At 46.6% G+C, this 13,796-nt stretch overlaps 1 protein-coding gene across 1 annotated transcript in view; it reads right to left on the bottom strand.

Moving 5' to 3' along the window:
• LOC121575695 (complement C1q tumor necrosis factor-related protein 1) overlaps positions 1-13,313 on the bottom strand; it is a 52,810-nt gene extending 39,497 nt beyond the window's left edge. The window contains exon 1 of the mRNA XM_041888979.1: positions 13,081-13,313. The gene's annotated coding sequence lies outside the window, so the exon portion shown is untranslated. The remainder of the gene's footprint in view (positions 1-13,080) is intronic.
• Positions 13,314-13,796: the final 483 nt, after the last annotated feature.

The raw sequence follows: 13,796 nt of genomic DNA, 5'->3' as shown, positions 1-13,796 counted from the left end.
TTCAAGAAATTCAGACTTCACCCCATGATTTTCACGATGGCCTGAGTTCTGTCACTAAGATAATCATGAAACCAAGAACAGGCATCAGAGCTCAGGCGTATCGAGGACAACAATTTCAAATAAAAAATGTGGGTTATTGAGCCAACAATGATGGGCACTGCACATTTAACCAGACCAGGATCCAATTGGTCAGCCCCTGTGGATTTCAGGACTTATTTTTCTGTAACTAGCCTAAAAGAAAAGCTTTGACTATAATTTCTCTGATCATTCAGCAAGTTTTTCCCTATCAGCATCCAGCCCAATATCATTGTGAATAGGCTTAGAAGTTATTTCAAAGAGATAGGCCGCTGAAATAAAATGGTGATTAAATGCATTAATGATGGCATTTTTTTCCCGTAATGAGGCCAGTGTCTGAATTAATTTGTTGTGGCTGAGAGGAGGAAGTAGAACCCATCCAGAATTTGACAGTTTTCCATAATTTAGTCGGGTTCCCATTACAATCTGAAAGAGTGGTTACATAATAATCAGATGTTGCCTTTCTGATTTGTTTTACACAATGATTCCTCAGTTGCTTAAAAGCTTGCCAGTCCGAGCCTAAGCCTGTGTTCCTGGCCTTGACCCACGCATCATCTCTTTTATGAATGATTTCTGATAATTCCGGGGTATACCAGGCATTCGATCTACCTTTAACCATTCATTTTGTGAAGGGAGCATGATTATCCACAATAGTATTGAAGACATCTGCAAAGAGGCTCAAAGCTAAATCAGGTTCAGGGATAGCTGAAATACAATCAAGGTCACTACAATAAAGATAATGTAAAAAAAAAAAGCCTGTTCACTGAAGTTTTTAAAGTTCCTTTTTTTGATGACACAAGGCTTAGATTTTTGTATTCTCACGTCTAACACAAACAACTGGGCAATGGTCACTGATGTCTTGGGTGAAGACACCAGTAGAAACATATTTCTCTGGTGTATTCGTTAAAGTAAAATCAATCAGAGTTGACTTTGAAGGATCTCTAGGGTTGGGCTGTGTAGGCTTAGTCACCAGCTGGGTTAGGTTTAGATCATTACACATGTTGTTTAGATGATCTGAGGCCTCCATTTCCCAATCATAATTTAGGTTATCCAGGATAATAACAGCTGATTTAGTCAAAGAAGACAACAAACTAGTTAACTCCTTGAGTGCAAAAAAGGTTAGCCGAGGGAAGACGGTTATGGATTTTCCCCAGACAAAGGCTTAAAGATAGTAGCAAAAAAAATTGGCAAGGGAAATTGATTTTTGTAAAGAGACAGAGAAATATTGTTTTATAAAAATGGCCACTCCACCACCGCTACCCTGTCTGTCAGCTCTGAACACATGATAACCCTCAATATTAACATCAAAGTCCAGAATTTACCCAGAGGTCCAAGTTTCAGTCAATACCAGACTATCCAGATTCGTCTGCATAGCCCAGATCTTGATGTAATCCAGTGTTGGAAGTAAGCTCCTAATGTTCAGATGCATCAACCCAAGACCTTTATGATTTTTAAAGTCACATGGAAACTCCAACTCAAACAAGCTACGTTCAATAGGCGTTTGCAGGCCCTGTCTGATGGTTGATATTGATATAGTTGGTATGGCTATAAGATTGCATAGAACTACACCATTTGGTCTATCCCTATTAGTAATAGAGGAAGGAGAATAAATTTGAATTACTTTTCTAAGGTTAGCACCTTAGGACCTGAGGTCGAAGCCAAGGATGATCAATGGAAACAGGATGCACCTGAGCTAAATTTCGAGTCTTGTAGCAAAGGATCTGATTACTTATGTATGTTTGCAAAAATGTCTAAAAACCAGTTTTCGCTTTGTCATTATGGAGTATTGTGTATACATTGATGAGGGAAAAATGTAATTTAATCTATTTTAGAATAAGTGTCACAGATCCCCCCGGTACTGCTGCTCATTCCATTCACCAGTTCCGGAGATCTACGTCACCGGCTTTCTAGGCGTCACTGACATGGATCATTACCACCAACCCCGGACTGTTTTGTCTCATTACGCACACCTGGTTCCCATTTCCCCTGATTAGTATGTGTATATATGTGCCCTCTGTTGCCCATTGTCCTTGTTGTTTATTGTCCCATGTCCGTTGTTCTCGTGAGTACCGTGTATTGTGCTTTTGTTGTTTACGGGTCTCGTCCTGTGTATTGTGTAGAGGTTACGCCTCGCTCTTTGTTTGGATTACATCCCTTTTGTATATAAACTCAGCAAAAAAAGAAACGTCCCTTTTTCAGGACCCTGTCTTTCAAAAATAATTCATAAAAATCCTAATAACTTCACAGATATTCATTGTAAAGGGTTTAAACACTGTTTCCCATGCTTGTTCAATGAACCATAAACAATTAATGAACATGCACCTGTGGAACGGTCGTTAAGACACTAACAGCTTACAGACAGTATGCAATTAAGGTCACAGTTATGAAAACTTAGGACACTAAAGAGGCCTTTCTACTGACTCTGAAAAACACCAAAAGAAAGATGCCCAGGGTCCCTGCTCATCTGCGTGAATGTGCCTTAGGCATGCTGCAAGGAGGCATGAGGACTGCAGATGTGGCCAGGGCAATACATTTCAATGTCCGTACTGTGAGATGCCTAAGACAGCGCTACAGGGAGACAGGACGGACAGCTGATCGTCCTCGTGTCAGACCACGTGTAACAACACCTGTACAGGATCGGTACATCCGAACATCACACCTGCGGGACAGGTACAGGATGGCAACAACAACTGCCTGAGTTGCACCAAGAACGCACAATCCCTCCATCAGTGCTCAGACTGTCTGCAATAGGCTGAGAGAGGCTGGACTGAGGGCTTGTAGACCTGTTGTAAGGCAGGTCCTCACCAGACATCACCGGAAACAACGTCGCCTATGGGCACAAACCCACCGTCGCTGGACCAGACAAGACTGGCAAAAAGTGCTCTTCACTGATGAGTCGCGGTTTTGTCTCACCAGGGGTGATGGTCGGATTTGCATCGAAGGAATGAGCATTACACCGAGGCCTGTACTCTGGAGCGGGATCGATTTGTAGGTGGAGGGTGGTCTGTCATGGTTTGGGGCGGTGTGTCACAGCATCATCGGACTGAGCTTGTTGTCATTGCAGGCAATCTCAACGCTGTGTGTTACAGGGAAGACATCCTCCTCCCTCATGAGGTACCCTTCCTGCAGGCTCATCCTGACATGACCCTCCAGCATGACAATGCCTCCAGCCATACTGCTCGTTCTGTGCGTGATTTCCTGCAAGACAGGAATGTTACTGTTCTGCCATGGCCAGCGAAGAGCCCGGATCTCAATCCCATTGAGCACGTCTGGGACCTGTTGGATCGGAGGGTGAGGGCTAGGGCCATTCCCCCCAGAAATGCCAGTGAACTTGCAGGTGCCTTGGTGGAAGAGTGGGGTAACATCTCACAGCAAGAACTGGCAAATCTGGTGCAGTCCATGAGGAGGAGATGCACTGCAGTACTTAATGCAGCTGGTGGCCACACCAGATACTGACTGTTACTTTTGATTTTGACATTTGCAATTACACAGCTTCACTACAACAACATTCTCAGTAACAAAAAATGTGTTTTACTTGCTATGATTGTGATATGTGGTTGATTATCTACCTTAGTTGAACTAACTGACTTTAAGAGTGTCTGCTAAATGACCAAAATGTAAATGTGAAATGAACAATTGCAAAGCACACTGGGTATTATTATTGGCCTTCTTTCGGGGGCAGAGCTCATTATAATAACACCCAGCTTGCTTTGCAAGTGTACATTTTTATATTTACATTTTGGTAATTTAGCAGACAGTCTTATCATACCATAGTGCCATGAGACTTCTGAAATCAATGCAGGGTGAAAGGGGGCCACAAAATGATGAACCACTATAAAAACAAATGGTATAGAAACAAGTAAAATACAAATTAAAGGTCTCAAAAATATATTGTTACAAAAGACATTGGACTGTAGTTTGTATTTCACTGCAAGCCAGTGAAATATGAAATACAAATGACGGAATACTCAAAAGTAATTCCAATACGTAATTCAAATACATGGAACAGAAATACTGCCCATCTTTGCACACACACACATGCAGTAATGATAACATGCCATGAGCATCTTCACCTGTAGCGCGACAGAGGATCAATTAAACAAAACACCTAGGTTGCATCTCAAATGGCACCCTATTCCCTAAATAGTGGCTTACCTTTGACAAGGGCCCACCAGAGCCCTATAGGACCTGGTCAAAAGTAGTGCACTAAATAGGGAATAGGGTGCCATTTGGGACGCAGCCCTATTCATGACATAGTGAGGGCTAAAAACAACAACATGGAAACAGACATGTACTCACTGGAAGTGTATGCAAATCTGTACTCACTGGTAGAGTATACAGACCTGTACTCACTGGTAGAGTATACAGACCTGTACTCACTGGTAGAATATACAGACCTGTACTCACTGGTAGAGTATACAGACCTGTACTCACTGGAAGAGTTTACAGACCTGTACTCACTGGTAGAATATACAGACCTGTACTCACTGGTAGAGAATACAGACCTGTACTTACTGGTAGAGAATACAGACCTGTACTCACTGGTAGAGTATACAGACCTGTACTCACTGGTAGAGTATACAGACCTGTACTCACTGGTAGAGTATACAGACCTGTACTCACTGGTAGAGTTTACAGACCTGTACTCACTGGTAGAGTATACAGACCTGCAGTGCTGTAAAGTACTTAAGTAAAAATACTTGCAAATTGAAGGAAAGTTGGCGGTACACAGTGCACTGTTCGGATGCTGGAATTATTTTTGGATGAGTGTGCGAAGGTATCCCAAAACTTTTTATGACTGCTTTGGTTCATGGCACATTAAAAGGTAATACATTTTTACTGGCCTCTGCCTGGGGCCTCTAAGTCCGACTCTGATCCTCATCGAACTTCACTGGCTGCCTATCCAATTCCGTATAAACTTCAAGACGCCTCAAAACACCTCTTTCAGTGTCACGATCGTTGAACGGAGTAGACCAAGGCGCAGCGTTGAAAGCAAACATACTTTATTATCCAAAGTGATAACACGAACAAAACAATAAACGAATAACGTGACGTCCTAGGTTAAACAACCAACACGGAACAAACCAAAATGAACAAGATCCCACAACAACTGTGGGAAAACAGCCTGATTAAATGTGGTTCCCAATCAGAGACAACCAGCCACAGCTGACACTCGTTGCCTCTGATTGAGAACCACACTGGCCAACATAGAAATAGAACACATAGAATTTACACACCCTGGCTCAACATATAGAGTCCCCAGAGCCAGGGTGTGACAGTACCCCCCAAAGGCGCGGACTGCGACCGCGCCTCAACATAAACCAAACAGGGGAGGGCTGGGTGGGCATTCCTCCTCGGAGGCGGTTCCGGCCCGGGCTTGCCCACCACCCTCCAATAATCCCCGTAGCGCCCCTGATCCGGTCTGGCCCCGCTGGCTGGAGCTGGACTGGACATCGAGGAGCGGATTGCTTAAGCTCCGGTGTGGAGCAGCTGACCGGTACCTGACCAGGCACCGGTGACCCAGGCACGGGTTGTGCCGGACTGACGACCAGCGCACCCCTGGCTTGGTGCGTGGAGCAGGAACGGGCCGGACCGGGCTGACGATGCGCACCCCTGGCTTGTGCGTGGAGCAGCAACGGGCCGGACCGGGCTGACGATGCGCACCTCTGGCTTGGTGCGTGGAGCAGGAACGGGCCGGACGGGCTGACGATGCGCACCCCTGGCTTGGTGCGTGGAGCAGCAACGGGCCGGACCGGGCTGACGATGCGCACCCCTGGCTTGGTGCGTGGAGCCGGAACGGGCCGTACCGGGCTGACAATGCGCACCCCTGGCTTGGTGCGTGGAGCAGGAACGGGCCTTACCGGGCTGACGACTCGCACCCCTGGCTTGGTGCGAGTGGCAGGAACAGGCCGGGCCGGGCTGGCGACGCGCACCGTAGGCTTGGTGCGAGTGGCAGGAACAGACCGGGCCAGGCTGGCGATGCGCACCGTAGGCTTGGTGCGAAGGGCAGGAACAGGCCGGGCCGGGCTGGCGACGCGCACCGTAGGCTTGGTGCGAGGGGCAGGAACAGGCCGGGCTGGGCTGGCAACGCACACCGTAGGCTTGGTGCGAGTGGCAGGAACAGGCCGGGCCGGGCTGGCGACGCGCACCGTAGGCTTGGTGCGAGTGGCAGGAACAGACCGGGCCGGGCTGGCGACGCGCACCGTTAGCTTGGTGCGGGGAGCAGGAACAGGCCGGGCTGGGCTGGCGATGCGCACCGTAGGCTTGGTGCGAAGGACAGGAACAGACCGGGCCGGGCTGGTGACGCGCACCGTAGGCTTGGTGCGGGGGCAGGAACAGGCGGGCGGGCTGGCGCGCGCACCGTGGCTTGGTGCGAGGGGCAGGAACAGGCCGGGCCGGGCTGGCGACGCACACCGTAGGCTTGGTGCGAGTGGCAGGAACAGGCCGGGCCGGGCTGGCGACACGCACCGTTAGCTTGGTGCGTGGAGCAGGAACAGGCCGGGCCGGGCTGGCGACGCACTTCTTAGGCTTGGTGCGAAGGGCAGGAACAGGCCGGGCCGGGCTGGCGACGCGCACCGTAGGCTTGGTGCGAGGGGCAGGAACAGGCCGGGCTGGGCTGGCGACGCGCACCGTAGGCTTGGTACGAGGAGCAGGAACAGGCCGGGCCGGGCTGTGGAGACGGATAGGAGACCTGGAGTGAAGAGCTGCCACAACCCGTCCTGGCTGAATGCCTACCTTCACACACTCTGTGTGAGGCATCAGCACAGGACGTGCAGGGCTGTGTACCCGTACTGGCATAACAGCACGTGACACTGGCGCAGGATATCCGGGACCGAGGAGAGGCACTGGAGGCCACGAGCGCTGAGCCGGCACACTCCGTCCTGGCTGCATGCCCACCTTCGCACGACACGTGCGGGGTGCTCGCACAGGACGTACCGGACTATGCCGGACCACTCGTGGCACAGTACGCAGCTCCGCATACCCCGGAACCTGCCCAGTCTCATGCTGCCATGCCTGAGTACGGGGAGTTGGCTCTGCTCTCCATCCAGGCTCCGCCAACCTGCCTTCTGGCCCCCCAAACCCGGTGGCCTCTCCTAATCTCCCAATACAACCTGTGGCAGCCTCCTGCTGCCCCGTCGCCCATGCCGTGTGCCCCCCCCTAAAAAATTATTGGGGGTGCCTCTCGCCTGTCCGACCACGGCCCGGTTGACGCCGCTTCTCCTCTCCTGCCTGGGTCTCCCCCTTCATAGCCTTCCGGTACCGGACGGCCTCCTCCTCCGTAATCTGCCCCCAACCGAGGAGGACATCCACTAGAGTTACCTCCTGCGTGTGTTCCTGGACACGCTGCTTGGTCCTGGTGTGGTGGGATCTTCTGTCACGATCGTTGAACGGAGTAGACCAAGGCGCAGCGTTGAAAGCAAACATACTTTATTATCCAAAGTGATAACACGAACAAAACAATAAACGAATAACGTGACGTCCTAGGTTAAACAACCAACACGGAACAAACCAAAAGGAACAAGATCCCACAACAACTGTGGGAAAACAGCCTGATTAAATGTGGTTCCCAATCAGAGACAACCAACCACAGCTGACACTCGTTGCCTCTGATTGAGAACCACACTGGCCAACATAGAAATAGAACACATATAATGTACACACCCTGGCTCAACATATAGAGTCCCCAGAGCCAGGGTGTGACATTCAGAAAGTCTATGGTCTTTGATTGACTTGTCATTTTCACATTTACATAAAAAATGTAGTCATTTAGCGGGCACTCTTGTCCTTAGCAACTTACAGTCAGTGCATTCTACCAAGGTTATTAAAGAAAACACATATCACTGTCATAGCAAGTAAAACGTTTCTGTAACAGTTACTGAAAATGTTGTTGTAGTTAAGGATACATTGCATATGCAATGCATATTACATAATATTATTGAATACCAGGTTTTTTATCATGCCTAAACAAATGCTTCCAAACTGTCTGTGATTACAGTGCAAAACAGATCAAATGGACATGGGTAAATAGGGAACCATTAAAAGGTTTAAGACCCACTACCACTGAAGTGATGTTACGTTTGATACCGGAGCTCCGAGGCATGCGTCAGAATCGGTTAATTTACTTCGTAGCAGTGTGCAGATGCCTGTATCGCTTTATCAGAAGCACGTGATCAATGACGTTCGAAGCTTCGTTTCGTCGAACAAGCACCTGATTGATTTGTCATTGGTTTCGGTAGAAGACAAAAAGGCTATACTGCGCACGCGCTACGGCATGTGGGACGTCATCTATAATAATTTGGCTGTTCTAAATTCTTTTGACCAGCAGGTGCCACTAGTGTACACTGTGTTGATCAAAGCCTCAAGTAATGAACCTATTTTCAACACAATTGGCTGGAAAGCCTCAATGGTTCAGGAAGCTTAGTTTCCCCATCACTAGTGATCTATTTCTTATACACATAAACTATTTAGGGAACTAATACCACATATCACTTAAATTGGTACAGGACTCGCACTAATGGATGCAACAAATACAGCCTTAAAATATGTTAATGAGCCAATATCTTCAGAAAGCACATGAAACCCATCTCTTCAAAGAGTATCTTAAATAATCGCCCCCACCCCATCCAGAACCAGCACTTGCACTTGACTCGCCCCCACCCCCCCTTGCTCGCTCTGACCTTGCTGATGGTTACTTTATTTAGGAAAATGTAGTTACTATGCCTGTGATGTGGTTGTCCCACCTAGCTATCTTAAGATGAAAGCACTAACTGTAAGTCGCTCTAGATAAGTGCATCTGCTAAATTACAAAAATGTGAAATGTCATACCATGCACCCACTAATGTCAAAAATAAATGTGTCTCTCCAAAAACATGGTATGGTACTGTATTCTACATTTCAGTAAATTACTGGCAGCAATTGGCCAATAGGTTACGGTAGAGTTTCAGAACAAAGTGTGTAAAATTCCTAAATAACACTATAGTACCATATTCTGTGCGGGTACAGCATTCTTCTTCTTCTTCGATGAGGTTTAACAGAGGTTGGCATCCAATAAATGTTGCATTACCGCTACCTACTAGACCGGAGTACAACTCCCTTATACTTTGCTTGAAAAAATTAATAAATAAACAAATACAATATCATCTAACACTACACTCACAATTTGTTTTAAACTCTTCTGATGTCAAGTCTCGCACACCCAAATACCTCTCTGCAGCTGCCACCACAACCTCAATTTTCTGCAACTTACGTTCCATCCCTGCAGTACAGTTGATAACCATTGCTTTAAATGCTAAAAATCCAATCTTACTGAAACATATATCACTTGTTGGCCTATCCCTCTGTACTGGTACAGATCTACTACTCACACCACACCTCTCAGGATCCCTCCCCCTTGACCCATCTTCCTCTACTTTCTTCACTGCCTCAGCATATGACAACTTCTGCACTACTCTCACCCTGGAAACCTCAACCTGCCTCTCTCGCACGGGACATTTCTGATCCCCAGCCCCATGGGCACCCCTACAATTAACACATACCACTACTTTCCCCAATGCTATACATTCCTTTGTCTCATGCCCTTCTGCACACTTCTCACACCTAGGAACCTCCATCCTACACACTGCTGCCACATGCCCATAAGCTTGACACCTATAACAACGTAATGTATTCAGCACAAAAGCTCGTTCAGGATAACTTATATATCCTAACATCACTTTGTTGGGCAAAGACAACATCAAAACTCAAAAGAACAGACAATGACTCTTCTGTTTCACCACTCACGCCACCCTGTCTGCGTCGCACCAAACGACGAGCATCACAAACACCAGGAATCTTCCCCTTCAGTTGGTCAACTTTTAAATGTACTGCTACCCCAGTAATCACTCCATTCAATGGCGCCCTTTTCTTGAGCGCAAAACAATTCACATATCTTGCCCCCATTCGTTTAACGCGGAGCGCGTGCACCCTCTGATGAGCAGAAACATAAACAATTATCACAAGACCACTTCTGGTTACCCTCACCGATTCCACAGCACCCTACTCTGTTTTCACCCACCCTGAAACCACAAATGGATCAGCCAAAAGACAAGGTTCCACTTTTTCCAAAAAACTTCACTCCTACTGTCACAGACTCATCTTTATCCTGACCCTCGGTGCAAACCTCTGGCTCCAAGAACTTCACCACTCCTCCTATCTTCAGCTCACTCTGAAAGGCTGGTCATGGCTCACATCAACACCATTATCCCAGAAACCCTAGACCCACTCCAATTTGCATACCGCCCCAACACATCCACAGATGATGCAATCTCTATTGCACTCCACACTGCCCTTTCCCACCTGGACAAAAGGAACACCTACGTGAGAATGCTGTTCATTGTCTACAGCTCAGCGTTCAACACTATAGTGCCCTCAAAGCTCATCACTAAGCTAAGGATCCTGGGACTAAACACCTCCCTCTGCAACTGGATCCTGGACTTCCTGACGGGCCACCCCAGGTGGTAAGGGTAGGTAACAACACATCTGCCACGCTGATCCTCAACACGGGGGCCCTTCAGTGGTGCGTGCTCAGTCCCCTCCTGTACTCCCTGTTCACCCATGACTGCATGGCCAGGCACGACTCCAACACCATCATTAAGTTTGCTGACGACACAACAGTGGTAGGCCTGATCACCGACAACAATGAGACAGCCTATAGGGAGGAGGTCAGAGACCTGGCCATGTGGTGCCAGGATAACAACCTCTCCCTCAATGTGATCAAGACAAAGGAGATGATTGTGGACTACAGGAAAAAAAAAGAGGACTGTGCACGCCCCCATTCTCATCGACAGGGCTGTAGTGGAACAGGTTGAGAGCTTAAATTCCTTGGTGTCCACATCACCAACGCACCAAGACAGTCGTGAAGAGGGCAAGACAAAGCCTATTCCCCCTCGGGAGACTGAAAAGATTTGGCATGGGTCCTCAGATCCTCAAAAAGTTATATAGCTGCACCATCGAGAGCATCCTGACTGGTTGTATCACCGCCTGGTATGGCAACTGCTCGGCCTCTGACCGCAAGGCACTACAGAGGGTAGTGCGTACGGCCCAGTACATTACTGGGGCCAAGCTTCCTGCCATCCAGGACCTCTATACCATGCATAGTCACTTTAACTCTAACCACATGTACATATTACCTCAATTACCTCGACTAGCCGGTACCCCCCTGTATATAGCCTCCCTACTGTTATTTTATTTTACTGCTTTTATTTATTATAATTTTTTAATGCATTGTTGGTTAAGGGCTTGTAAGTAAGCATTTCACTGTAATGGCTACACATGTTGTATTCGGCGCATGTGGCAAATACAATTTGATTTGATTTGATTTATACTTTCTACCATTCTTCTTTAACTAACCATCTCCCTTTTTTCTGCCATTTTTAACTGACTCAATACCACCCTCTTCCTCCCTCTCTCTCTTAGACCTCCTCTGCCTCTCTTTTTCCCTCCATTCCTCCTCCGTATTCCAAGTATATGTCTCCTTATGATGATACTGCACTTCTCCTGACATAGATCTTATTCTTGCCTTCTCAAGGGACGCCATTTAACCGGCTGTCACAATCTCCATTCAATCAGCACGAACCCCACGGGATGTTACAGCATTCTTTCTCATGGGTGCAACAAATATAGCCTCTTACAAGGCTCGCCTTAAAATATGTTAATGAGCCAGAGACTTTCCCCTCCCACAAAAATGTTCCACAATGCACCCTAATGAATACTGTAAAACACATTTACGGTATTTTACAGTACATTCTACAGTGTACTACTGTTGAAATTACAGAAAGGTCTTACAGTGCTGTAAAACAAATGTGCAGTATTTTACTGTGCATTCTACAGTAATCTATTGTTTTCAGTTTATACAGTATCATACTGTTGATTAAAACAGTAAGTTACTGATATAATTATAAAAACAGTGTAGAGTATGCAGTCAAGAATTGAACAAGTGAAGTGCCTTTTGACTGCAGCAATACTTTTGGTTTGTGAACTACTGTAGAAGAACATCGTTTTGTTATGTAAGGTATGACGTTTAGATTGCTTTCTGTATTCTCTGACACTCCCTCTCTCTTTCTCTCTGTCCTCCCAAGGCAGGACATGAGCAGTGTAGAAGCAGTAAGTTGAGCTGCAGCCTGCAGGCTTTGTGATGGTATGCCCAAAGAATTCCTGTCCCACATTCATTTCACATTTTACTTCTTTGCCTCTTCAGGACACTCAGATGCCTATCCCTCTCAAACCAGCTCTACTTCTGCTCTCTGATTATATCACTGTCTTTATACTATCACCATTGTTACTGTCTAACAGAGAGACAAGGGATGCGTCCCAAATGGCACCCTATTCCCTATATAGTGCACTTGGGACCAAGGCAAGTATTTACGTATCTGACTACACTGTCACGGGAGACAGGGTGAGGTAAAAACCATGCATTCATCTCAGAACAAAACAAACACAGCAATTATCGACAAGTATCCAACGACTGTCAGCTAGCGCAGTTCAGTGAGGTGCTGAAATGATTCATGATTTATCTCAAATGCAGTGCAGTCCCAGAACTGAATATAGACTAGATGACACCACTACAGTACTTACTCAGTTCATGGTGACAGTTTCTGCTTTCCAAACAAAACATTCAACACTTTGCTTAGTGAAACCCTTTGCTGAGTGTAAGAGTGGTTAACTCTTACCACTGACCCTGCAGCCGCTGTAAAGCCTCAGAGAGATGTATTCCTGTGACATTGGGGAAGAGGGCATTTTAGTACGACATCTGGGAACAGCGTGTCACAGCTCCACAGAAGCTGTGTGTGTGTCTGTTAGGACAGGCTTTGTTAACACATTTCATAAGGGACAGTGTCCAGTGGCAAAAACTATAGAAACTGGATCTGAGCATGTGTTATTCAAATTTAATAGATATCTACACGTTATTCCTGACATTAAGATTCAATTAAACAAAATGAGCGTTCTAGATAATACGACAACACTTACCGCTTCTAAGGTTATGGATCCACAAGGCTATATGGAAAAGATCCTGCTTGGTTCTTTGTCTTGGTTTTATCCTGGTTTAGCCTGGTTTAGCCCACGTTTATCCCACCGTCAGCCTTAGTTTATGTTGGTTTTATCCCAGTTAGTCTTCCTCAGATCCCTGCAATCAGTCAGTGTGTGTGTGTCATCCTCCTCCAACTCACCCCTAACACTGAACACTGCTGCCTGTCTGCTGCCTGCAGAGAGACTAGGTCTTCAAAACAAGTCGAGTGGAGAGAGGAAGGGAGGAAGAGAGGGAGGGTTGGAAGAATAAGGGGAGGAGCACAGATTGTGACCATTAGGGATGAAAGAAAAATAACAACAAAACGAGAAAGGGCAGATACAAGGAGAGAGAGCAACTTGAGGAGACTAGAGAGAGAAAAGAGATGGAGAGAGATAAAGGGCAAATACAAGGAGAGAGAGCAATGAATGGACCCAGAGGAGGGAGGGAGAGAGAAGCTGAAACAAGATTTAACAGATTGTCTGGACAAATGAAACAAATTGTTCTCCCAGCATTTTGTTAAGAATCATCTGTTGTAGTTCAATTGTTTGACATATGTAAAGTACATGTTTAGGTAATCCAACTTTAACCTGCACTGTTAGCTGTTATTGTAATTTTATCAGTAACTTACTGTTTTAATCAACAGTATGATACTGTATAAACTGAATACAGTAGATTA

This window comes from Coregonus clupeaformis, chromosome 1 (genome assembly GCF_020615455.1).
Source record: "Coregonus clupeaformis isolate EN_2021a chromosome 1, ASM2061545v1, whole genome shotgun sequence".
Taxonomy (NCBI): Eukaryota; Metazoa; Chordata; class Actinopteri; order Salmoniformes; family Salmonidae; genus Coregonus; species Coregonus clupeaformis.
This window is presented reverse-complemented; position numbering and strand designations above follow the sequence as displayed.